Source organism: Chlorocebus sabaeus, chromosome 3 (genome assembly GCF_047675955.1).
Source record: "Chlorocebus sabaeus isolate Y175 chromosome 3, mChlSab1.0.hap1, whole genome shotgun sequence".
Lineage (NCBI taxonomy): Eukaryota > Metazoa > Chordata > Mammalia > Primates > Cercopithecidae > Chlorocebus > Chlorocebus sabaeus.
Window position 1 is genome coordinate 51,990,840 of NC_132906.1, and position 27,356 is coordinate 52,018,195.

Consider the following 27,356-nt stretch of genomic DNA (forward strand, 5'->3'; position numbering starts at 1 on the left):
TTTTTTTTTTTTTAATGTGAGTGACTAAGAGATTAACGAAAATGGCAAAATACATTTGAAAGCAGTTTTTTTTTTTTCTAAGTGATAAGGGTTAGCTTTTGTTTTAACCCCTATATATATAAGGGTCAAATATATATATATGGCCAGATTCCATCTCAAAAATATATATAATATACATATATTAATATTTTTATATAATATATATTACAATAAGTGTGTGTGTATATATACATATTTTTTTGAGTTGGAGTCTTGCTGTGTCGCCCAGGCTGGAGTGCAGTGGTGCGATCTCGGTTCACTGCAAGCTGACTTCCAGATTTATGCCATTCTCCTGCCTCAGTCTCCCGAGTAGCTGAGACTACAGGTGCCCACCACCACGCCTGGCTAATTTTTTTGTATTTTTAGTAGAGATGGGGTTTCACCGTGTTAGCCAGGATGGTCTTGATCTCCTGACCTTGCGATCTGCCTGCCTCGGCCTCCCAGAGTGCTGGGATTACAGGTGTGAGTCACCATGCCAGGCCAAGAAAAATATTTTAAAGAACATTTTGAAATATCAGATAAAGAAATCACTCTTACATATATAGTTCTTAGGCAAAGACCTGAATATAGTAAAAGATGACTTTATTTAAGTGAAAAAATTTAACTATTTTTTTGAGTCCAGCAAATTTAGTGTGCATTTCAGGATATATATATATGCATATATATATGTATTTGGATTATATTTGCATTCGAGATATATGTATTTTAATTTTAAAAAATACTTCTGAGTAGTAGGAAATTGAACATTTGTCATTTTCTACCGTTTAAAAAATGCTCACATATTTTGTGTCAGACACACACTATTTTAAACAACATGGAGTCATTTTTACAAAAAAAATCAAAGTTCAAAAATTCAAAGTTCAAAAAGTGCCCCAAATAAAAATAAAATACATCTAAAAAAATGCTAGCAAGAGTTCTTCAAACCAAAAGAATGTGAATGTGATTGTGATTCTGAAACTGTAATTATGGTAGATAAACCACATATATCTTTAGAATAAAAAGATTAAAAGAGGATACTATTAAAATAATAACTTTTTTTCAGAAATAGGCAATATCAATATGTGAACAGTGACATAAAAAGTTTTAAGTGTTGGGAGAGAATAAAGTGTACAGTGTTTTTGCTTGTTTCTTTACTTTGCAATGAAAGTTAGGTTGTTATCAGTTTAAAATAACTTGTTATTATAAGGTGTATTTTGTAACCCTTATGGTAACTAAAAAGCAAAAGCCTATAATAGATACATTAACAATAGCAGCCATAAAAAAGGATGAGTTTGTGTCCTTTGTAGGGACATGGATGCAGCTGGAAACCATCATTCTTAGCAAACTATCACAAGAACAGAAAACCAAACACCGCATGTTCTCACTCATAGGTGGGAACTGAACAATGAGATCACTTGGACTCCGGAAGGGGAACATCACACACCGGGGCCTATCATGGGGAGGGGGGAGGGGGGAGGGATTGCACTGGGAGTTACACCTGATGTAAATGACGAGTTGATGGGTGCAGCACACCAACATGGCACAAGTATACATATGTAACAAACCTGCACGTTGTGCACATGTACCCTACAACTTAAAGTATAATAATAATAAATAAATTTAAAAAAAAAAAAAAACACAATAAAAAGCGGCCTGGCGCAATGGCTCACGCCTGTAATGCTAGTACTTTGGGAGGCCAAGATGGGCAGATTACCTGAGCTCAGGAGTTCGAGACCAGCCTGAGCAACACGCTGAAACCCTGTATCTGCTAAAAATACTAAAAAATTAGCCAGGCGTGGTGCTGTGCGCCTGTGGTCCCAGCTAATTAGGAGACTGAGACAGGAGAATTGCTTGAACCCAAAAGGAGGGTGCAGTGAGCCAAGACTGCACCACTCCACTCCAGCCGGGGCGACAGAGCAAGACTATGTCTCTAAAATAATAATAGTAATAATAATAATAATAAATAAAAAGCAAGAAATCAAAACATAGTACTAGAGAAAAATCACTTAACCTCAAAGGAAGACTGAAAGAGAGAACAAAGTAAGAAAGAATCTACCAAGCAACCAGAAAACAACAAGCACAATGGCAGTAGTAAATTCTTCCCTGTCAATAATTACCTTTAACGAAAATAATTAAATTAAAAGACAGGGATTAGCTGAATGGATACACTTATAAAACTAACAGGACCAAAAAAGAACAGGACCAACTCTAATAGTTATATCAGATAAAATAGACTTTAAGACAAAAAGGAAGACAATACAAAGATGGTCATTATATGATGATACAGGGGTCAATTCAGCAAGATGATATAAAAATTTTCACAGTGGAAATCCTCACCGGAGCATTTAGGCATGAAAAGAAAGGATATTCAAACTGAAAAGGGAAAAATTAAATTGTCCGTGTTTGCAGATGATGATTTTATATGTAGAAAACCTTATAGAGTCCACCTAAAATCTGTTGGAAATAATAAATAAATTCAGTAAAGTTTCAAGATATAAAATCAAAATGTAAAAATCATTACTCAACAGCAAACTATCTGAAAAAGAAATCAATAAAGTAATCACATTTATAACATCTATTTTAAAGACCCTAAATATGAAGATAGTACAGAGGGTGCAAGATTCCTACAATGAAAACTACAAAATACTGATGAAAGCAATTGGAGGAGATTAATAAATGAAAAGTTATCCTATGTTCATTAGTTAGAATAATAATTATTTTAATGCTCATACCACCTCCAGTGATCTGCAGATTCAATAAAATCACTATCAAAATACTAATGACAGTTTTCAAATAATGCTGAAAGCAATCTTGAAATTTGTATGAAATTTATGTGGAAAAGATCCCAAATATCCAAAGCCATTTTGAGTAAAATAAATAAATAAATAAACTAGCTGGAGACGTTACACTACCTGACTTTAAAATATACTGTGCTCGGTGTGGTGGTTCCCACCTGTAGTCCTAGCACTTTGGGTGGTCAAAGCAGGAAGATGTCTTGAAGCCAGGAGTTTGAGACCAGCCTGACAACAATGTGAGACCCTTTCTTTACAAAAATAAGAAAAAAAAAAAAAAAGGAAGAAGAAGAAAAGAAAACAAAAGCTGTGTGTGATGGTAAACTCCTGTAAACTCCTGGAATCCTATCTTCTTGGGAAGCTATGGCAGGTGGGTCACTTGAGACCAGGAGTTAGAGTCGGCAATGACCTGTACTCACATCACTGCACTCTAGCCTTGGTGACACAGCAAGCCCATATTTCAAAAATAAATAAATAAAATGAGCTATGCTACAAAGCAATATTAACCAACACAGCATGGTACAGGCATAAGAATAGATACATAGACCAATCGAACTGACTAGAAAACCAATAAATAAATCTATGCATTTATGGCCAACTGATTTTTGACAAAGGCACAAAGATCCCACAATACATGAGGCTTGGAAAACTGGGTATTCACATGCAGAAGAGTGAAACAACATCCCTATCTCTCACTACTTAAAATCAACTAAAAATAGACAAAGTCTTAAATGTAAGACCTAAAACTATAACATTACTGGAGGAAAACATAGGGAAAATCGTTCATGACATTGGTCTGGGCAAGGACTTTTTTGGATGAGATCTCAAAAGCACAGGAAACATATGTAAAAATAGACAAGCGGGAATGGTATAGGAGTTATAAAGAAATTATTTAGGCAGATAGTGAGGGTAAGGATGTTGTTGGTAAGGTTTCCCTTTTGATAAAAAGCAGCCCCCAAATCATTTCTTTTTCTGAAAAAAAGCAGCCTGTAAAATCGAGCTGCAGACACAGATAAGCAAGCTGGAAGCTTGCCCAGGTGAATGTTGGCAACCATGACAACAGGAAAAGGCTACCTAGAGGCCAGGCATGTTCAACATGGCAACTCCATCTTCCGTTTTCATTGCCAACCACGTGTACAGTAAGGCGCAAATAACATGATGCCTGCCAGATAGAATACCTATTTGCATAATAAAAGATTAGGGTGGGGCAGCCAGCTTCTTTGAGCTCGGTGAATGTCATACCTGGCCCAACCAATCTTTGGGCCCTATGTAAATCAGATACCACCTCCTATAGCTAGTCTACAAAACCCGTGCATTTCACCACGGACTGGAAGACCCACTTGGGCACTCCTCTATCTCTTCAGGAGAGAGAGTTATTCTCTTTTCTCTTTTTTTTGCCTATTAAACCTCCACTCTAAACTTCACTCCATGTGTGTCTATGTACTTGATTTCCTTGGCATGAGGCAAGGGACCTCGAGTATTACCCCAAACAATGCCACTTCATGTTTATATCAACCTAAAAACTTCTGTGCAGGCCAGGTGTGGTGACTCACACTTGTAATCCCAGCACTTTGGGAGGCCAAGGTGGGCAGATCACATGAGGTCAAGAGTTCAAGACCAGCCTGGCCAACATGGCGAAACCTGGTCTGTACTAAAAAAAAATACAAAAAGTAGCCAGGCATGGTGGCGGGTGCCTGTAATACCAGCTACTCAGGAGGGTGAGTCAGGGAGAATCACTGGAACCTAGGAGGCAGAGTTTGCAGTGAGCTGAGATTGCACCACTGCACTCCAGACTGGGTGACAGAGCAAGACTCTGTCTGAAAACAAACAAACAAGCAAACAACAACAACAAAAAGCCTCTGTGCAAAAAAAGAACAATCAAAAAGTGAAGAGACAGCTTACCTTGTGGGAGAAAATATTTGCAAACTATGCACCTGACAAGGGGATAACATTCAGAATACATAAGAAACTCAAGCAAGTCAATAGCAAAAAAAAAAAAAAAAAAAAAAGAAAGAAAGAAAAAACCAATCTGAATTTAGAATAGGCAAAAGAACTGAATAGACATTTCTCAGTAGAAGACATGCAAATGGCCAATAGATATGTGAAGAAAAATGAAAAATGCTCAACTTCATTAATTATCAGATAAATGCGAATCAAAATCAAAATATCACCTTATAACTGTTAGAATGATTGCTATCAAAAAGGGACTATAACAAATACTGGTGAGAATATGAAGAAAGGGAAACTCTTGTATTACATTGGTGGGAATGTAAATTAGTACAGCCATTATAGACCAGTATGGATACTCTTAAGAAAAAACAGACTACCATATGATCCAGCAATTCCACTACAGGGTATATGTCCAAAGGAAATGAGATGAGTATGTTGAAAATATATCTGCAACCCCATTTTATTACAGCACTATTAACAATAGGCAAAATTGCTAATCAGCCTAAGTGTTCATCAAAGTCTGAATGGATAAACAAAAATGTGATTACATATATATATATATAATATATATATATATATCTTATGTGTGTGTATATATGTATACATAGTATTCCATTGTGTGTGTGTATATATATAAGAGTGTGTGTGTATATATATACACACACACATATATATTTTTTTATTTAAAGTAATATCCTCCAGGGTCATTCATGTCGCAAATTACAGAATTTCATTGTTTTTTATTGATGAATAATATTTCATTGTGTGGAATACTATTAAAGTAATATGCTCCAGGATCTAATAGTGATTAATAGTAATAGTGATTACTAGTAATAGTAATAGGATCTCCTGGAGGATATTACTTTAAGTAAAATAAAACCAAGTACTGAAAGATCAATGTTACTATGTTCTCACTTATGTGTAGAATCTAAAGAAGTTGGTGTCATATAAGAGTAGAATAGTGGTTACCAGAGGATGAGGAGAATGTCTGGAGAGGAGAATGGGAAGAGATTGATCAGCTGATACAAAGTTAGTCAGGAGGAATAAGTTCTGTTGTTCTGTTGCACAGTAGGGTGACTAAGTTAATAGTAATTTATTGCATATTTCAAAATAGCAAGAAGAGAGGCTTTTGAATGTTCTCATCACAAAGAAATGGCAAGTGTTTGAAGTGATGGATATGTTAATTGTCCTTATTTTATCATTGCATGTTGTATACATATATGGAAATATCACACCGTACTCCAGAAATATGTACAATTATCATGTATCAATTAGAAACAAAAAAAAATTTTGAATGTCAAGTGAATCTCACTCTATAGTTGATATTAAATTATTCTTACTTCAACATATAATTACCATAAATTTAGACAACTATGCTAATTATATTCTGCTACTTGTTTTGTTCTTATGGAATGTTGCCAAAAAATGTTCAATTGTGAAAATAAGATACGTTGATGTTTGGTAAGAAATTTTGAATGTTATCCAAATATGTATATTCAGAAAAATATTTTTCCTACCAAAGTTTTGCTTACATAATTCTATACTCTTAGAGATGACTTAGTGTTGGGGGGATAGGAAATCAAAGGAAAAGAAATTGAAGTGATGTTAAGATACTTGAGGTGTTTAATAACCTAAACTTCTGACATACTTATTATTTGTAAACATTAATGTTCAAAATTGATGAGATTCTAACTTAATGATTATTATAGTAGTGATATTTTCATAATAGGCAAGAAGTCTTTGTATTAGATATCCAACAGTAAATAATATTTTATGATAAATTAACTGTACTTTTTTTAGATCATGAATAACAAGATAAAAATATATGTTTATACGTATATAGCTGTACACCAAACTATTTGAAATTATTATAAAATATTTCTTATATATCATCTAAAATACCATTTCCTTTAAAATACCTTAGTGTTTGCCAGAAATGAAACATATTTGCTCTATTCGAGTTCGCCATTCACAACGTGTCTCTGACTACAATAAAAATACTAATTAAACCCATGATATTACTTCTGTTCTCAAATAAACCAGAATACAGAAAAAAAGTAGCTATTTTCTTTCTAAGGCAGAAACTCTTTGAGCTATGAGTATTGCTCTATACATTCTCTGATGCAATAACAAAAGAAAACTATTTTCTTCTAGCAATCACTTTGGAGAGATAAACTCAGTAGAACCTCAAAACGGATACTGAAAATTACAAATGAACTTAATATCCTTTATATTTTCAGCTATTCAATAAAAATCAGCTTTTTTCTGCTTTCCTGGTGAAGTATCACAAAATAAAAACATTTAAGTAACTTTAATCTAGGTCAAAGGAAAGAAAAAAGGAAGTGAAAAGGAAGGGAGGGTGGATTAAAGGGAGTGAGGGAAGGAGGGACAGTGGCAGTAAAGAAGTTTGGAAGGAATGAAAGAAGGACTGCTAAATAACTACTTTCCATTGTTGTACCTAATGTTAACAACTGTTGTGATTTCTTACACTAAAGATTTGTTTTGATTCTCTTTGAAATGTATATGAATTACTCTTAGAGTAAAATATACAGATAAAAATAGAAACATAAATAGCTATAATAATATGGGTAATATACATATAGATATTTATACATGTATAGGTATCCTTAATACAAAAGTTTCAGAATAATGGAACTAAAATAAAATTTAGTATGAAAAGATACATTAAGTAGAATAAACTGCTACTTACAAACAAGTGCAAAGACTGTGTTTTATTTCAATTTTCTTTTTTTTAATTTATTTTTTATTTTAGGTTCAGTGGTACATGGTCAGGTTTGTTATAGAGGTGAACTTGTGACTCGAGGGTTTTGTGTACAGGTTATTTTGTCACCCAGGTACAAGCATAATACTAAATAGCATTTTTTTTGTGGGGAGTGGAACCTTTCCTTCCTCCCACCCTACACCCTCAAGTTGGCCCCAGTGTCTGTTGTTCTGTTTCTGTCCATGTGTTCGCATTACTTAGCTCCTACTTATAAGTGAGACTATGTGGTGGTGGTGTTTGGTTTTCTCTTCCTGTGTTAGTTTGCTAAGAATAATGGCTTACAGTTCCATCCGTGTTCCTTCAAGGACATAATCTCTTTCTTTTACAGGGTTGCATAGTATTCCATGGTGTGTGTGTACCACATTGTCTTTAACCAGCCTATGGTTGTTAGGCATTTAGGTTGCCTCCATGTCTTTGCTATTGTGAACAGTGCTGAAATAAGCATATGCATACACGTGTTTTTATGGTAGAATAATTCATATTCCTTTGGGTATGTACTCAGTAGTGGAATTGCTGGGTTGAATGGTAGTTCAGTTGTTAGTTATTTGAGGAATCACCACACTGTCTTCTACAATGGATGAAGTAATTTACACTCCCCACCAGTAGAGTATAAGCATTCCCTTTCCTCTGCAACCCGGCTAGCATGTGTTATTTTTTGACATTTTAGTAATAGCCATTTTGATTGGTGTGAGATAATATCTCATTGTGATTTTTATTAGTATTTCTCTAACGATTAGTGATGTTGAACATTTTTTCATAAGAGTATTGGCTGCAAGTATGTCTTCCTTTGAAAAGTGTCTTCATGTCTTTGCCCACTTTTTAATGGTGTTGTTTGCTTTTTGCATGTGTGTTTATGTTCCTTATAGATTGTGGATATTAGAGCTTTTGTCCTTTTGTCAGATGTATAATTTGCAAATATTTTCTCCAATTCTGTAGGTTGTTTGTTTTGTTGATGGCTTCTTTTGCTGTGCAGAGGCTGTTTAATTAGATCTCATTTGTCAATTTTTGCTTTTGTTGAAATTGCTTTTAGCATTTTAATCATGAGAATTTCTATGTCCAAAATAGTATTTTCTAGGTTATCTTTCAGAATTTTTATAGCTTTATGCTTTACATTTAAGTCTTTAATCCATCTTGAGATGGTTTTTGTATATAGTGTAAGGAAGGGGCCCAGTATCAGTTTTCTGCATGTAGCTATCCAGTTATCCCAGCACCGTTCATTGAATAGGGAGTCCTTTTCACTTTGCTTATTGTTGTCACCTTTGTGAAAAATCGTGGTTGTAGGTATGTGGCTTTATTTCATGGCTCTATTCTGTTCCATTGGTCTATATGTCTCTTTTTGTACTAGTACCATGTTGTTTTGCCTACTGTAGCATTGTAGTACAGCTTGAAGTCAGGCAGCATGATTCCTCTAGTTTGTTCTTTTTGCTTAAGATAGTTTTCGGTATTCGGGCTCCTTGGTTCCACATGAACTTGACAATTAGTTTTTTCAGTTTTGTGAAGAATATCATTGGTAGTTTGATGGGAATAGCATTGAATCTATAAATTGGTTTGGACAGTATGGCTTTTTTAATAATATTGATTCTTCCTATTCAAGGATATGAAATATTCTTCCATTTGTTTATGTAATTTATGATTTCTTTGAGGAGTATTTTGTAATTCTCATTGTAGAGATCTTTCACCACTCCCATTAGCTGTGTTTCTAGGTATTTTATTGGCAACTGTGAATGAGATAGCCTTCCTGATTTGACTCTTGGCAGGGGTGCTGTTAGTGTATAGGAATGCTACTGATTTTTGTATATTGATTTTGTATTCTGAAGCTTTGCTGAAGTTGCTTATAAGCTCAAGGAACTTTGAGGCAGAGTCTATGGGTTTTTCTAGATATTGAAACATGTAATTTGCAAATGGATAGTTTTACTTCCTCACTTCCTATTTGGATGCCTTTTATTTCTTTCTCTTGACTGACTGCTCAGTGAGCAGAAACCCTACAAGTTAGAGGAGGAGATTTGAGGCCTATATTCAACATTCTTAAAGAAAATAAATTCCAACTAATAATTTCGTATCTGGCCAAACTAAGCTTCATAAGCAAAGGATAAATAAGATCCTTCATAGACAAGCAAATGCTGAGGGAATTTGCTACCAACAGAATTGCCTTACAAGAGCTCCTGAAAGCAGCACTAAATATGGAAAGACCATTACCAGTCCCTATGAAACACACCTAAGTACACAGACAGTGACCTTATAAAGCAACTACACAGGCAAGTCTGCAATAATAACCAGCTAACAACACAATGCCTGGATAAAATCCACACATAACAATACTACCCTTGAATGTAAATGGGATAAATATTCCAATTAAAAGGCAAAGAGTGACAAGCTGGATGTAAAAGCAAGAGCCAGGGGTATGCTCTCTTGAAGAGACCCATCTCATCTGCAATGACATGCATAGTCTCAAAATAAAGGGATGAAGAATAATCTACTAAGCAAATGGAAAACAGAAAAAAAAAAGGAGTCTTAATCCTAATTTCAAACACAAAAGACTTTAAACCAACAAAGCTCAAACAAGGCACAGAAGGGCATTACATAATGGTAAAGAACTCAGTTGAATAAGAAGACCTAACTATCCTAATTCTATATGTGTCCAACTCAGGAGCAGTGATTCACAAAACAAGTTCATAGAGTCTTAGATTCACACATACTAATGATGGGAGACTTCAACACCCCACTGACAGTATTATACAGATCACTGAGGCAGAAAATGAACAAAGAGATTCAGGACCTGAACTCAACACTTGACGAAATGGACCTAATAAACATCTCCAGAACTCTCCACTCTAAGATGACAGAATATATACTTTTTGTTGCCACATGGAACATGCTCTAAAGTCAACCATGCAATTGGACATAAAACAACCCTCAACAAACTCAAAAAAACTGAAATCATACCAACCACTTTCTCGGACCATAGGACATTAAAATAGAAATGAAAGGCAAGAAAAGTGCTCAAAATCATACAATTACATGGATATTAAACAATATGCTTCTGAAAGATTCTTGAGTAAATTAGGAAATTAAAACAGAAATAAAGAAGTTATTTGAAAGTAATGAGAATAAAAATACAACATACTAGAATCTCTGGGACACAGCTAAGGCATTGTTAATAGGAAAATTTATAGCACTAAGCACCCATATGTAAAAGTTAGAAAGATCTCAAATTAACAACCTAACATCACAACGAGGAGAACTACAAAAACAAGAGCAACCCAACCCAAAGGCTAGCAGAAGACAAGAAACAACCCAAATCAGAGCTGAACTGAAGAATATAGACACACACACACACACACACACACGAAATAAAGAGCATACAAAAGAACAGATCTAGGAGTTGGTTGGTTCTTTGAAAATAACAGCAACAACAACAACAACAACAACAAACTGCTAGCTAGACTAATAAAGAACAAAAGAGAGAAGATCCAAATAAACACAATCAGAAATGACACAAGAGACATTAGCACTGACCCCAGTAAATACAAATAACCATTAGAGACTACTATGAACATCTGTATGCACACAAACTAGAAAAGGTAGAAAAAATGGATAAACTCCTGGACATATGCATTGACTGAATCCCTGAACAGACCAATAATGAGCTCTGAAATTGAGTCAGTAATAAATAACCTACCAACCAAAAAAAAAAAAAAAATCCTGGGACCAGATGGATTCATAGCCAAATTCTACCAGATGTGCAAAGAGGAACATTCCTACTGAAGCTATTCCAAAAAATTTGAGGTGGAGAGACTCCTCCTCAACTCATTCTATGAAGTCACTCAGGTGAGAGCCAGAGGTAAACATGATAGGAGAATTTATCGTTATAAAGAATAAGGTCATTTTATATATGGATTATTTTAAATTATTTTACCCACTTCTGCACAAAATGTACTTTCTATTTTGTTAATATTAAAGCTATAGTTCTTGAAGTTGTCCCTGAACATCAACATCACCTGTGAACTTGCTAGGAATGCAAAGTACTAGGCACTCAGACCTACTGAATCAAGCCCTCTAGGAGGTTCTGTTGGATGCTCAACTCTGAGAATTACTGACACAGAGAATTAATATATGTCCTGGCCAGAAACTTTGAAATCTACTGAAACACTTCATTTTACTAAGTTATTTAAAATTTGTGTTATTTTATAATTTAAATATCTGTGTCATTTTTTTTTCTAATAATCCATTCAGTTTAATTCACCACAAATGTATTGAGTGCCTACTCTCAGGGCTGACATTCTAGGACTGAAAGATCAAAAGAGAAACATAAGAACTAACTGATAAGTGCTGACATAATATAATAATTTGGGCTCTGAATCAAGAAAGGAAGCTGAACCACCTGAATTTGTACACAGATTGTTAAAACAGAAAGAGGGCTGTGTGGAGAAATATGTGCCTCAGCTAGATTTAGAGTATAAGTGGATGGTTGATGTTATCACAATCTACTTTGTAGATGAGGAGACCAAAACTCAAAAGACCAAAAAAAATCATATGAGACCATAAAACTAGAAAATAATTAGTCTGGAATTCAAGTCAATACTTCTGGATACAGATTGATCCTTCATCTTTCCTTATTTTACTTGATCATTCCAAAAGGTAAAGAAACCAGCTAATAACAAACTATAGAAATGATCCCTGAAAGTATAGTCTTAAAAAAGGATGAGTTTATATCCTTTGTAGGGACATGGAGGCAGCTGGAAACCATAATTCTCGGTAAACTATCGCAAGAACAGAAAACCAAACACTTCATGTTCTCACTCATAGGTGGGAATTGAACAATGAGAATGCTTGGACACAGGAAGGGGAACATCACACACCGGGCCCTGTCCTAGGGTAGGGGAAGTGGGGAGGGATAGAATTAGGAGATGTACCTAATGCAAAGGACGAGCTAATGGGTGCAGCACACCAACATGGTGCATATATACATATGTAACAAACCTGCACGTTGTGCACATGTACCCTAAAACTTAAAGTATTATAATAATAATAATAATAAAAAAATAAATCAGCTAAAGGAATATTATTAGTGAAAGGCTGAACCAAGAACTACATTGAGACTACCTCATTCTTATACTAAAGCTCTTCCTTTGATCCAATATGTCATTGAAAGACAACTCACAAAATAAGATATAAAATGAATTACTTAAATAAATTAGTGAAGAAAGGCATATAGTCAATATGAGATAATATGTTTTTATTTTTTTACTCTCTATATAAATTTGCTGCAGAGGGAAAAACACATATCTTTCTTAGAGTGTCAGTAACTCAGCTGAAATTTTAAAATAATATTGATGAGTAAATCATCTCAGAAAAAAAATAAACTGTCATTAGCACACCTATTTTTAGTGGCAACTACTACTATTTATTTGCCTATATATACATATATACTTTTTCAATCTTATATTGAATGAATGTCATGTTGGATCCCTATTGACTTCAATAGGAATAACACTATGTTCTAGAGGCTGAAGAAGAGACCGAAAATCAATGAATGATATAGGGTTTATCGAGGGGAACTTACAAGCAAGAATGGTCCAGTGGCAGGGAGATATATAGCAGAACCACCAATGCTTGTAAACAGCATGCAGTTTACATAGCATTTTCGCTTAGCACTCTTCACCTAATAATCTCCACCTGGCAACTTTCATTTAACTCCAAAGGTAGGGCCTTCATCCCCTGTAGAGCCTGCATTCCATGGGATTGGATGGGGTTCCTCATAGATAAGGAATGAATCTCCAGGTTGGTCACTCCTGGATTCTTTAGCTCAGGACTCTAAACACATGTCTGAACAAAGAAGAATGAAAAAGAGGTCGGTGTATTATTTTTCCTATTCCCTTACTCATATGGCACTTTCCCTTCATATATTCCTCCAAGAGCTAGTCCGTGCAACACAGTCACTCATGTTGCCATGCTGACTGTGAATTCCAGGTATATTATTTCTTCCCCTTCTCCCTTCAGGCCTAGAAGTAGTAATGGACTCCACCTTTCTCAACTGGATGCCTTATTATTTAATTTGTTCCCCAAATACTGCAATACCTAGGTAAATAATTTCTTCATTCATTATGTTCAATGGAAACAACCATGATGAATTTCCTCAATGTAAATGCATTTTACATTGAGGAAATGTAAATACATTTTCCGATTTGAGTGTTTGGTACTAGGGATGACCCCAAGATACCGACATCAGAATGGGAATTTGAAAGCCTAACATGTTTGAGAAATATAGAGATCACATTTATTCAAAATATCCAAAGTAGAGACATGGAATATAGAGCTGATCAAAGACAAAGATGTGGGTCATTAACTAGATGTTTTAAAAAATGCTTTAGCAATAATGGAAGTTATAAAGAGTGTAGGCTGGGCTTGAGAATGTACAAAGGATCAATGAAAAGCTTCAGGCCTATGACTCCAAACTCAAGGCACAGATAAAGAACTGGGAAGCTTTTATGACCTAAAATATATTTTATCTCTAGTAGCATCAGGACAAACACATGGAAGAATCCCGTCCTAAATCTAATTGTGATATACAACATAATGCCTGTTTACTACACAAGATCATAAAAGTATGCTATGAATGAGGCCTGGTTGGGTAGGAGTAGACCTCTGAGACTTGGAGACAATTAGAGGGCATGATCAAAGCCAAGAAACTTGAACTTTTCCTTAAGTCTTCTTTGATTGCAGAAGCATCAGCTCCCCCAATGAGGAAACTTGCCTACTCTTGAAGCAAATCTCTTCAAAATCCTCACCAGGATTTTACCAGGAGCAGATGCTTTGCAATATGATGCCTATTTTTCCTTAGGATCTGTCCTCCCATGCTTTATACTCTCCAGGCTTACTCCTTCTATTTAGGCCCAAAGCGAAAATCACAAGTTCTGTACTTACAAGATATATCACACATCAAATAAATTATAATATTGTGCTAATACATATGGAAAAGAACCTTGGGAATACCTATAGGAAAAGATTCAAAGGGTGTCAGATTAAGGTTGAACTGGGTGAAATGAATTGGTATGATTCTATTTATAAAGAATCCAAAAGTGAGGATCTAATTCTTTTAGGGGTTAACGTAAGCCTCTATTAATAGGAGTTCTAGAATTTGTAATGCTAATATTTCCCAGGAATACTGTAGAGGATTTTTTTAAAAAAAATATTAATATATATGGCAATTATGCAGTGAATCTATCAAGGCCAAACCATTATGACATTTTAAGACATTCACTGACAAGAAAACCTATAGTGAACTTTTAAAACTCTCTGCTAAGCAAACTATGGACTCTGATGACAGTACTGAATTGAGCTCTTTGGTATCTGTTATCAACATTGTACCAAAGACAATGCAGACACTAGTGTCAACATAGATCCCTGCTAGTAGCCCAGTTAAGCTGGTCAGCTTTTAAGGATAAAGACAATTTTATTGTAACACAGCTGCATTCATTTGATTATGCATTATCTATTTTTGGTTTCTTTTCACAACAACAAAGTCAAGTGATTATCACAGAGACCATATACCACACTCCCAAAGACTACTCTATGATTTACAATCTGGCATTTTACCCCCAAAAATTTGGTGGCTCCAGTTATGATTCTAAGGGTAGAGTGCTGATTTATGAGTGTACGTACAACTCTGGAGGTAAAAAAAATTGATCATGAGGTATGAATATATGAAGGTATCATGTATGAAACAGTTGAGCAGTCCACTGAGTTATTACTTTGTCTATTTAATTAGAAAATATACAGATCTTTTGTGTAGAAATCTACATTGAGTCATCATATATTATTATGCTCTCTCTGCAAGTTATTTTATTTAAATTAGTTCAGAAATTCAGAGGCTTCACTGATTGTAAGGCTGGACTCTTTAAGAAAGAATGCTGTAAAATTGCTGCAGGTCCATAATGGAAATATTTATCCATGCTTTTTGCAAGCATTAGATATTGGAAAATGAAAAATATCAAAAACATTCCAGTAGTTATTAAATATGATCCCTGAATTGAAGTAAGTACCTCACAATCCTATAATGCCACAATATCCACCAGACAGAGACTAAACCTTTGAAAGCCAGGTAATAAATTGTATATTTGCTCACATCCATACCCTAGTGTGTTTCATTAGATGGACGGGCTAAACTTAGTTATTTCTTCAGTCTCAGAATACATAGTTGGAAAAGATATATTCAGAAACTGTCACAGTTCTCATATTGAGGTCTTGACTCACACAGAGTCAGGTGTATTAAGAAAAAATGTGTCAGTTGAACTATCACCAGGCACCTAACACAGTGCTACACAAAAAGCTATACTGCATTCCTAAGGAATTTTCAGATATCACCATCACATTCAAAACTTGAAATAGGCCAGATGCAGTAGCTCATGCCTGTACTCCCAGCACTTTGGGAGGTCAATGCGTGTGGATCACGAGGTCAGCAGATTGAGACCATCCTGGCCAACATGGCAAAACCCCGTCTCTACTAAAAATACAAAAATTAGCCGTGCGTGGTAGCACGTCCCTATAAACCCAGCTACTCAGGAGGCTGAGGCAGGAGAATCGCTTGAACCAGGTAGTCAGAGGTTGCAGTGAGCCAAGATCGTACCACTGCACTTCAGCATGGTGATAGAGCGAGACTCTGTTTTAAAAAAAGTAAATAAATAAAAATAGAAAAAAATGAAATATTAAAGAGTAGAGATTCCATTATATTACAAATTAATTTATTTGGAAGATAAAAATGCCAGATGGATTTCAGACAATAACTAGATTATCACTAATATAATCAGGCAATGAAGATAATTGAAGCTGATACTCCAGATGTGATATTTTTACATCAGAAAATCCACATATCCCATGAAACTTAGTATGAAGCTGTCAACTTCCCATAACACTTTGTAAAAAAAGCAATATTATTAGGGAAATCCAAACTTGTTTATGTTCTGCTAAAGGGGAGAAAAGCTTCACTTCAATGTTTTGTTACAGAAGAATCACAACTCTCCTTTTTCATATACTTAGGAAGAACTTTAATTACCTTGATAATGCATATACCAACACACTTTTCCATATGTGATATTGTGATTATTAAATGTAGAGGGCAAAAAACAGCCAGTATGCTAGATGTCTTCATTGTCAGAGGGTAGGAGATAAATCTTACAAACTTTAAGTGGCCTATGACATTAGTGAAAATAAGTATATAAGTTTGACTGTGTTAAGAAATTGCCTTTATGAAAAGTTCTTATTTTATTCTTTTTTTTTTTTTTTTTTTTTTTGGCTGGCACAAAGACTCATGCCTGTAATCCCAGCACTTTGGAAGGCAAAGGTAGGTAGATCACCTGAGGTCAGGTATTTGAGACCAACCTGGTCAACATGGTGAAACCCCGTCTCTACTAAAAGTACAAAAATTAGCTGGATGTGGTGGTGCAGGTCTGTAGTCCCAGCTACTCTGGAGGCTGAGGCATGAGAATCACTTGAAACTGGTAGGCAGAGGTTACAGTGAGCCAATATCAAGCCACTGCACTCCAGCCTGGGCTACAGAGTGAGACTGTCCCAAAAATAAATGAACAAATAATACAATTAATTTTTATTTTATTCAAATTTTTTTTTTTATTTTTAATTAATCAGTTAATATTTTGGTAAAAATATTCAAGGTAAGATATATCTTTCATCAACTTTTTGAATGTACAGTGCAGTATTTGGTAACTATAGGTACGATGTTGCACAGCAGATGTCTAGAACATGTTCACCTTGCATAACTAAATACTTATGTCCATTAAACAGCTACTTCTCGTTTTTCTCTCCCTTCTGGCCACTGGAAGTCACCACTTTACTCTCTGTTTCTATTAATATAAATAATATTATTTATATTACATAAACACATAATATAAATAATATTTATATTATATAAACATATTACATATTATATAAACATTTATATTGTATTAATATAAATATATAAATGTATAACATAATATAAAATATAATAATATATAATTTCTTTTATACACATATCGCACATTCTTTTATATATATATATATCACATATTCTTTATTTATTATTCTGTCAATAAACATTTAGGTTGTTTCCATATCTTGACTACTGAAGATAATACTGCAATATACATAGGAGTGCATATGTCTCTTCAGGATCCTGATTTCCATTCTTTCGGATATATACACAGAAGTGGAATCACTGAATTACATGATAGTTCTACTTTAATGTTGTGAAGAACTGCAATACTGTTTTCTATGGCGATTGCACAATTTTACACTAAGAAAAAGGCATACATTTTGATAGGTCCTTTTATTGAAGACATTGCCTATAAAATGTAAGTGTTCTCCATCCACCAATTTACCGATAAACTCATTGGTCTACTAGTTTTGTCTCAGGTCCAAAGCAATAGAAGCCTCTGCTTTAGGTCTGAGGTTTAGGACACGGTGTTCTGCTACTTTGGCTTTAGGAGGCAGAAGATCAAATAGTAGTAGAAATATTAATGACTAAAAGGAATGATCTATTGATTCTCTAGCTAGCCCAATTGAAGATTTAGAGCCCAGAAAGCCATTGTATGGAAGCACAATTATACTTTAACTTGCAATAAACATTCTCTGTCTGAGAGTCATCTCCTAAGAGAGAATGGGGACTAGGAATCAACTGTGAACCCATTAACTGACTATGCCTCTCAAAAATCATAAAATAAATTATGTACATCAGCATTCCATCGTTACATACAAATGGTATATCTGAAAAAGAGTGAACAGGTCTAGAAGTAAATCACATGGAAATGTTACTTAATCCCCTTGGTACTTATTTTTGCTGTTGCATCACTTCTACCTCAATCAATAAACTAGTACCTTAATTAGTTTGCTATTAATAGTAATGGATGACTATAGACTTATCGATTTTAAACAACTAATTTCTGTAGGCCAGTAGTTCAGAAATCGGTTCTCTGATGGCTTGGGTTCTCTGATCATAGTCTCAGAAGGCTGCAATAAAGTGTTGGCCAGACTACATTCTAGTCTGAAGGCTCATGAAACAATATGCACCCAAGCACATCCGTTTTTTGGAAAAGTCATTTTTGTGTGTCTCTAGAACTGAGGACTCTGGCTTCTTAGTGGCTTTCATTTGGAGGATGCTTTGACTTCCCACATGATGTCTTCAGGTCTTGGATGACACTCTCACCCACACTTCTAGAGGTCCTAGAGGTCCTAGAGGCCACTGACACTTCTTTTCTACATAGACTTCCGCAACATGGCTGTTTTCTCCATCAAGTAAGCACAGAGGATCTCTAGAGTGAGTGAGTCTAATAATAAGATGTATTATGTACATGTATTATGTAATGTAACATATGTACTATGTAGCATATATGTATTATGTACATGTATTATATAATGTAACATAATCATAGAATTCTCACTGTAACATCTTTGTCATGTTATAGGGGTTAGAATCATGTCTCAGGTCCTGCCCATACTTAAGAAGAGGGCTTAGATGAGATCATGATTACAAAGCAAAGATCATCAGTGGTCACCTGAGTCTGTGTCCTCATTAAAAGATTCCAATGACTTATTGAAAGGTAAAATCATAGATCTGCTTTATGCATGGGCCTGGTATCAGCATTCCCTCTCATTGTTATAATACAAATAATTTTTGCTTAAAATTATAAAAACCTTGAGCTTGAAAGGTTTGACAGTCCTAATTTCAAGTATAAACTTTCCCTTCTGCATCCTGGGCTCCCCAGGCCACTGAATCAATAGGTGAGTAAGGGATTGGGATGGTTAAAACCAGTAACTAAGGACAAATCAGGTTGTTTGTAAGATGTAGCTAAGGAAGATTCTGTCTGGAAACCAGGAGACTGACTGGGATGGCACCTAGCAATCCTATATCCAGTAAAGAAAGACTTGGTTCACCCTAGTAGATAAGTATCTCTGACAAAATATGGTATTGTCAGAGGACAAGATGTATATGGAATATACGGTTGTCTAAAAAGGTTAAGATTATTAACCCAGGTCGCTGACCAGACATGAAATTTACCTTCTTTCACTTTCCTTGTATGGCTACTAACATAGCTGGGATGTTTGTCACCTCCAAATCTCATATTAAACTTTGATCTCCTGTGTTGGAGGTGGGGCTGGTGAGAGGTATTTGGTTCATGGGGACACATTCCTCATGAACGGCTTGCTGCCATCCTTACAATAACGTGTGAGTTCTGGGTCTGCTAGTTCCCATGAGATCTGATTGTTTAAAAGAGTCTGGCACCTCCTTCTCTGTCTCCTGCTTCCTCTGTTGCCATGTGACAGGCTGGCTCCACTTGCCTTCCACCAAGAGATGAAATTACAAAAGGGGGAAAACATTCATGAGGCAAATTGTAACAAAATAAAGAGGTGATGGAACCACTAATTTTAGACACAAATAACTTATGGTAAGAACCATTAATAAATACAAAAAAGAGTAGCTCATATTTACCAAAAAGTCTGTCAGGAAGAAATTGTGAAAATGAAAGTAGCTAAAAGATTTTTAAATTCAAATCCTCCAAATTGCTAGAAGTATAAAAACATTAAGAAAAATCCACCAAGTTTCTTCCCAAAGCTAATACAACAAGAAAAAAGCATATATACATTAGTTATATAATACCATTAGTAAGCATGATTTACTAAATATAGAGAGACCTATTGCATAACATAGTTTGATTGATCTTTTCACACATATTTTAAATATTAATACAAGTATTAATTGTATTAATGCAAGTACTAATGCAATTACATAAAGAACAAGTGACATGAAATACATTCTCTGACCACAAAGCAAAATCACCGGAAATTAAGAATATTTGGCTAACATATTTGTCTAATAAGAAGTTCTAAAAATATAATTTAAATAATTACTAAACCTAAAAGAAGTCACAAATGACAATAAAATTTACCAATAACAGCATTAGATTTAAAGTGACTGTAAAATACAGCTAAAATGTTACATTAAATGAAGTATACAGCCTTATATATGTTTATTCAAAAAAGAAAAGTAAATATTAACAAATTTTAAGTTCCAAAATCAAATAAAAAAGAATTCAGAATAATAAGATTAAATTAAAAAAAATTAGTAAAGATAAACTGTAACTTACCGAAACAAAGGAAAATGAACAAAAATCAATGCCAGTATATTAATAAGATCAATGATGACAGGAAAGTAATTGGCAAATACAATTCAGAAAATACAGATAAGATAGATATAAAAGATATTAGAGACAAAAAGTAAAGAAATGGTATATATATTTAATGATTTATTGTATAAATAATTATAAGTAGTATTTATTTGTTGTTTAGTCATTTATTTTAGAGATACTATTGTACAGGAATTACAGGAATTTAGTACTATTACAGGAATCAGATGAATTTCATTGTTTTCTGAAATGACAGATTTTCTAAGAAAATATGAAACAGGAAATATTTAGGAAATAGAAATAAACTGAGAATAATTGAAAACAAAAATTTATTCAAACATTTACCTTACAAAAAATAACAATTTGAAATTATTTAACTTAGGAATTCTGCAAACATTTAAAAACCATAGATGTCATATATTATATGAATTATCCTCATTAAATAAAATATATGGAAATATTTCCACCTCATTATGAGCCTAGTATAATTCAATTTCAATAACAAAAGACAAAAATGAGAGAAGGAAAGTATAAGCTAAATCGTACATATAAAATGGATTATACAACTTGTACTTAAAAAGAATACATTATTCCAAATATTATTTATCTCAGGTTTGCAAGAGCATTTAAACACTGGGATATCTATCTATCTATCTATCTATCTATCTATCTATCTATCTATCTATCATCTTTCTATCTATCTTAAATAGATCACATTAGTGTATTTTAAAATGTATATCATAAAACTCTGTCAGTAGACCATGAAATCGAAAATTATTTGATTAAAATGTCGTATTCATTAAATTTACTTGACTAATATTGTCTATCAGAAACTAGAGAAAACATTATACTTAATTAAGGCTTAATATCTAATTTACAACTAAAGTTAGCAACAAAGGAAATATGTGTGGTATCTGAGAAAAGTAATAGGCAGAAACAGCAGAATTATAGAAAATCAAAACAATAAGTTAGTAAGTTAAAAATAGTAAGTTTTTTAAACCAACGCTATGTAAATATATCTGACAACTTGGTTGATAAAAAGAATTTTAGAGAATAATGCAATTTGATAACAATAACTGTAGAAAGACAATCAACATGTAGATAAAGAGAAGTTTTTCAAAAAATTTATCAGAAGTTTCTGGTCTAGATAATGTTAAGAAGAACCCAACATATTCATAAATTAAATGGTAAACATAATTTATAATATAAAACATTACTCAAATACTAACAAATACATAAAATTTGTGCTGAGAATAAACCTAGTAGAAAACATGTAAAACCTGTGTTTAAATACACAGGCACAATCAAAAGAGAAAAACTGAATATAAACAGAGCTACTTCATTTTCTCAAATGACAAAGTTTGATATTATACTGATGTCAATTCCAAAATGCCAGCACACCTTATTGTAAAGTTGAACTGCTTTTCATGTTTATCTAAAATTTGCTAAGACAATTTTTAAAAAGCAGAATAAAGGGATAGAACATAAGTCGATATTAAAAATATTGTGATAGTGAAACAAATCAGGAGAAAAGGAGAGAAGAGTGATTGAAATACATACCTAGGGGAATCTAATCACAGCTGACTGTTCTGGTCAGAGATAGGTTCTAGTCACAGCAAAAGAGGGGTTCCAGACTTGCCCTCCCACTATAAACAAGTATACAATTGGACCAAACCCTTGAGGTAACTGTTTTCAGGTGTTGCATCATGGACAATGAGCTACAATCTCTTTTGGAAGGAAAACAGAGAAGACAAGCTGCCCTCTAGCTCCTGTGTGGAAGCAACATCCCACCTGTGGCATAGGGAGATAGTGACTAAGCAGAGACTTAGGTTCTGTTAAGCTAGGATGCAAACGTTGGAGTTGGGGTTGTTAAAGCAACAACACTTATGGAACAGTGTGCTGGAAAGGAAAAGCCTATCCAGAGGTCCAGGTGGGAATTATGGTGTCTAGAACTATGTGGGATGATTCCCTGAAGGTCCTTGGCCAAGGTTTGGGATGCCCATGTATAGGCTAAGACTTTATGAAGCATATTAGAGAGTGGTTGTTACTGAGCTAAGAGTGGAGAGTCTTGTGGCCAAATGGATTTGGGAAACATTGACTTTATAATTTTGGTTCAGCCAGAGTGGAAAACCTTATAAGATCTGGCATTCTACTGAGACCAGAAAGACCATATCTTAGAAGAACTAGAAAATAAAGTAAGAGCTAATCTATATCTACATTAACAGAGCCTAAAATCAATCTTTGATGATATTAAAGCAGCCTATTAGTAAAATAACTGGTTCTGCTTGACAGAACAAAATTCAGCACTCTTTAGAAGAGATCAACATACTCCTTATGGATTACTCCACCTGTACTCCTTAATATATAAAATCAATGTTTATAATGTACTTAAAGTTACCACACATGCAAAGAAGAAGAAAATATGACAATTTATTAAGTATAGAAAAAGATGCAAAAATGGTCCACATGTTTGAACAACTGACAAGGTCTTTAAAGAATTATTAATGTGTTCAATAGTTTAGAGATAATTAGGATCTTAATATATGAATAGATTAGGAAGATAAAATCTATTGGATTGGTTGGAGTTAGCAGAAGTTAGGGTCAGGAAAAAATAAAAAGGGAGAAAAATTTTTTTTTTAAATGAACGGAGCCTCAAAAACATATTAGAAAATATCCAGGGATATACAATATTGTCATTGTAGTCCCAGGAGGCAAGGGAGAAAACATTTAAATAAACAATAATAATAAAAGTTCTGAAATTTAATTTATGCTTTAATCTACAGATCCCAAAATCTCAGTGAACCCCAGTCAGGATATATATAACATAAACCTCAATTAGGCACATCATATCAATGACAAAAGCATAGGTTGTTCAAGAAGTGATCTTAACATGACTTGCTTTACATTGAAATAACTTGAGTCACTATTTGATGTCATAAACTTCAAATATGTTAACGTACTAAGCATAAAAAGGGAAACTATTAACAAGTAGAAGAGAAATCAGTGTGAGAATGGGCATATTTTTACATGATCTGCTTGAAACACATTCTTAAGCAAGTTACAAATTCCAGATGTCCAAAAGCAAAAATAACAACATAAATATTTTCATTGATTTTATTAGGGAAAATGAGATACATTTAATAACTATCTACATACTTGGAGAATATATTGAACTTGTAGATATGCAAAGAAATAATACCTAGATTTTACAAAGCACTTTTTTAAAAAGCAACAATTAAAAGACTAATAGAAAAGTGAACAAAATATATTTTCATTTAATTCAAAAGAGTAAAAAGGAAAACAAAAACGTGAAAATATGTTCAAACTTAAATAACAATTATAAGCATACAAACTATAAATAAATCTTTTCTCCATAATATTGCAAATATTTTAAAGATTGATGATCAAATCATATTCAAGCTTTTCCTTGAAACATGATGAAAACTTTGATGAATAAGAATTAATTAAACTTCAAGGGAAAATACAAAAGAATCAGAAAAAAGTGGATACTTTTTTCACATAAGAAGAAGCAATCAGATGCCTGATTCCTATAGAGATATGTGGAGTTTAGAGGAGAAAAGTATTTTCAATGACATGTTAAATAAATTAAATCTATCTTTTAAGCTGAATCAAAATGAGGTGTGCATCATGGAATATTTGTGTCATGAGATCAAACTAGAGAGCGAGAATCCATGTGTAGAATGCTATGTTCACTGCCTCCCTTTAGAGATTCTTGTTACACTTGAAACAACAAAGGATATAAAAGAAATAAAATGAGTTTAATTGTGTTTAGCTTCATTCTACCAAATGCATTTATCATTGAAATAATGTTTAATCTTTATTATACTTGTTTATTTTTCAGGGAACAGGGTGGCACAAAGGATAACCCCTATTAATATTTCATGAAATTTTGCACTACATAACACATGGAAAATATCTGTTTTAAGCATTTAATCATTAAAAAGTAAATGAATGAGATAATTTAGAGTAAGGAATATAAGTAGAAGAGATCGTAGACAGGGCGATGTATTAGGAGACTATTATAGCAAACAAGGGAAGAGATGATGAAGACCTGGATCACATCAAATTTAACATATAGACACTGCTAAGAGAATGTACAAGAGGAGATATAACAAGGATAAAAATCTACAAAATCTGAAATTCAATATATATTTGTATGAACTCATCTTCAGTTGTTAAATCATACACAATACCTCTTAGACATGGTTACTAGTTTATTCATACTGGGTACAACTTTTATCTGAGGCCTATCTTTAAGGTCAACTAATGGCTGATAGGTGATATGTATGAGAAGTTTTTAACTGATACTCTGAACAGAATTTTATTTTCTAATGATTGGTGAATATAAATGGAAGGTCAGTCCTGAAAAGTTGGAAATAGAGCTAAAGTTGAGGATGGGGAATCTACCAACTACTGTGTTACATTAGAAATTTAGAAAAAAGTAGGACCTCAAATAAATAAAGACCCCCATGACACATGACAACAAGAAAGAGGAACATAAAAACATTTCACTAATAATCTAGTTAGCAACCCATGAAATGCTAAGCGTCCAAGATCATGTTGCTTTTAGCTATGTCCTGACCCTTTCTATGGTCATGGAAACTGTCTTAGAAGGTTATAGCTTGATCCTATAGCAATTGCAATCTAATTGGAAGATACCACAATTACTAGTTTTATCTTGCCATCCCCTTTAATTAGTCCATGTTTTCTTTTTCTGTATTATACTCTTTGTTGATTATTTAATGTAATTAATAAATTCAATATTATCAGTATATTCCTGCATCACATTTAAATATGTACAAAGACTTTACATAACATAATTTAAAACTGTATGATAATTCTTAAAGGCAAACCATTTCTGCATTAAAAACACTTCGGGTAAAATGTTGTGATTGTTTTTACATTTTTATTCCACTCAAATAAATTTATTATGTAAAATTGAATGTCATTCTGGGGTTAAATAAATCAAAATTACTGTATGAATTAAAATACTAGTTGCAAACCATGAAATTTGAATTACTTTGAAAATTATAATTATAATTAATACATTTTAATATTTTATAGATGACTATGTATTTATGTTTACATCTATTACCTATCTACAAATATTACAAGTAATTTTAATTAAAAAAGTAAAGCCAGTTAATGCAATGTCATACTCATAAAGTGAGTCCCAGTTTTGTAGGATTTTATGTTTTTAGAATACAGGTTTTTGTATTGCAGAATGATAACACACACAAAAATAAAATAGTAAGGATTACTTACAAAGCAAGTATATACATATACACACATTATAAATAGCTCAATTTAAATTATGTGGTTACTAAACAGAGCAAATAAACATTTGTATCTAAAATAAATAACTAAAATAATTTAGTAAATTCAGAAGACTAAATTTTGAGAAAAACTTCCATGAGCAATACTTTAAAAAATGCAAATATTTATCTGACCAAATTACATTTATTAAGATTAATATATCCCTGCTGTGCAAAATAGTCTAGGAAAACAATTCATTTTCTATCAAGCTTGTCCAACCTGCAGCCTGCAAGCCACATGCAGCCCAAGACAGCTTAGAATGTGACCCAACACAAATTGATGCAAACTTTCTTAAAATACTATGAGATTTTATTTTTTGCAATGTTTTAAAGCTCGTCAGCTATCATTAGTGTTTGTGTATTTTATGAGTGTCTCAACACAATTACTCTTCTTCCAATGTGGTCCAGGGTAGCCAAAAGATTAGACTTCCTTATTTTAGATATATGTTAACGTATGTAGTATTAATCATATGTACAAGATAAACACGGTTTGTTTTAGTAATTAGAAACAAACATATTTCTTATTTCACTTTGATTAAAATATCTTATATTTTAAATGAAACAAATGCCCAAGTATAGCAGAGAAAAATATCAAAACAAGAATAATTAAAGACATTGTTTTATTTGTATCAAAATATCCTCTCAAGCTGTTCCCATTAAATCAATATTGTCATATATTAGTAAAAATAACGAAAATCACTGCTGTAAGAACTCTTATGAGAACTACTCTCTTTATCAAATTTTGAAGTGCTCATTATTGTATTAACTATAGGACTATGTTGTACTGCAGATCTCTAGAACATTTTCATCTTACATACCTAAACCTTTACTTCTATTTAGCAATGATACACCATTTTTCTTCTTTCTCTCAGTCACTGGCAACCACCATTTCATTATTTGGTATTATGAGTTTGACTATTTTAGATTCATCATATAAATGGTTTTATGTAGTATTTGTCCCTCTTTGTCCTGCTTATTTCACTTAGAATAATGTCCTGCAGGTTCATCTATAGTGTTGCAAATGACAAGAATTTCCGTCTTTATTTTTAAGGCTGAATAATATTCTGTTGTACCCATATACAACATTTTCTTTGTCTATTTGCCTATAGATGGACATTTGGGTTAATCTCATAGCTTGGCTACTATGAATAATGCTGTAAGAAACATGGGAATGCATATGCCTTTTAAGATCGTGGCTTCAGTTCTTTTAGATATACACAGAAGTGTGACTGCTGAATTATATGGTAGTTTTATTCATAACTTTTTGAAAAAACATTCTTAGTGTTTCCCATAGTCCATCAAC

At 33.4% G+C, this 27,356-nt stretch overlaps 1 protein-coding gene and 1 pseudogene across 2 annotated transcripts in view; both read right to left on the reverse strand.

The window, feature by feature from the left end:
- The window catches only part of KLHL1 (kelch like family member 1), a 790,359-nt gene that overhangs the window by 295,885 nt on the left and 467,118 nt on the right, over positions 1-27,356 (reverse strand). The window lies entirely within an intron of this gene.
- Positions 12,133-12,235, reverse strand: LOC119627585 (small nucleolar RNA U3; annotated as a pseudogene).